Source organism: Mus caroli, chromosome 5 (genome assembly GCF_900094665.2).
Source record: "Mus caroli chromosome 5, CAROLI_EIJ_v1.1, whole genome shotgun sequence".
Classification (NCBI taxonomy): domain Eukaryota; kingdom Metazoa; phylum Chordata; class Mammalia; order Rodentia; family Muridae; genus Mus; species Mus caroli.
Window position 1 is genome coordinate 110,062,814 of NC_034574.1, and position 1,380 is coordinate 110,064,193.

Here is a 1,380-nt window from a genome sequence, read left to right on the forward strand (position 1 = left end):
AGGCAGAGGCAGGCGGATTTCTGAGTTCAAGGCCAGCCTGNTCTACAAAGTGAGTTCCAGGACAGCCAGGGCTATACAGAGAAACCCTGTCTCGAAAAACCAAAAAAAAAAAAAAAAATTTCAAGCCAGGGGTGGTGGTGCACGCCTTTAATCCCAGCACTCGGGAGGCAGAGGCAGGNGGATTTCTGAGTTCAAGGCCAGCCTGNTCTACAAAGTGAGTTCCAGGACAGCCAGGGCTATACAGAGAAACCCTGTCTCGAAAAACCAAAAAAAAAAAAAAATTTCAAGCCAGGGGTGGTGGTGCACGCCTTTAATCCCAGCACTCGGGAGACAGAGGCAGGTGGATTTCTGAGTTCGAGGCCAGCCTGGTCTACAAAGTGAGTTCCAGGACAACCAGGGCTACACAGAGAAACCCTGTCTTGAAAAGAAAAGTTTTCAATTATATTTATTTTGTTTTACATGTATGAGTGTTTTGTCTCTGTGTGCATGCCTGGTACCCAAAGAGGTCAGATGATGGTTGGGGCTGTAGGTTTTTGATGCAAAGATAACCTTTGTTCACCTGATGGCTTTTGCCATTTGGGAGGCTCACTGCCTCCTGCTAACTTCAGCCTAGTCCTGAAAGTTTCCAGCCCCTGTACATCTAATCTAGGCCTAGAATGTTTTTCAGCCTCTGAGACTTACTGCTGAATAAACTCACCTTTCTTGTTCTGAGCTCTGATGGGATGGTTCAACTCAGAACTCCTCTCCAGGCTGCCTTGCTTCAATCTGCTTTAATCAGTTTCTAGTGAGTGGCTCTGCTTGGCCTCATTCTAACTTTGGCATTATCTTCAGCTCCTTCTCATTCTCTGGCTCGTTCTGCCTTCACCTGTGTATAGCTTGTTCTCCAACCTGTCTCCATAAAACTGCCCCAGGAAAACCGCCTCCTCCTTCTCTGCGCTGCTCTCTTAAGTACCCTTTTCCCTCTCATCTCCTGAGAGTTGATTATATCCCATTTTGTCAAATCTTCCTCTGATCCATCACCTTGTCTGACACTCAATTAGACATCACTTTCCAGGGGTGCTTCCTTCTACAAACTAACTTTACCTTGATTGTTTGGGATTAAAAATATATGTACTAAGGGTAAGTCTGCATTCCAGACAGAGGGATTCCAAAGGTGTGTGCTAAGGCTGAGCCACACCCCAAGTAAAAAGTTTTGGTTTTTTGGGTTTTTTTTTTTTTGTTTTTTTCAATAAATAACACGGTCTCGGGATTCACAGTGTGATCAAATATCCTGCGACATATAGACAGTTGTGAGCCACTCCAACCTGGACCCTCAGAAAAATCAGTAAGTGTTCTAAACTGCTTAATTTAAACTGGTCTTAAGCAAAGATCTGGATCCAA

General features: G+C 44.7%; 1 protein-coding gene across 1 annotated transcript in view; it reads right to left on the bottom strand.

The window, feature by feature from the left end:
• Suds3 (SDS3 homolog, SIN3A corepressor complex component) overlaps positions 1–1,380 on the bottom strand; it is a 25,037-nt gene that overhangs the window by 21,752 nt on the left and 1,905 nt on the right. The window lies entirely within an intron of this gene.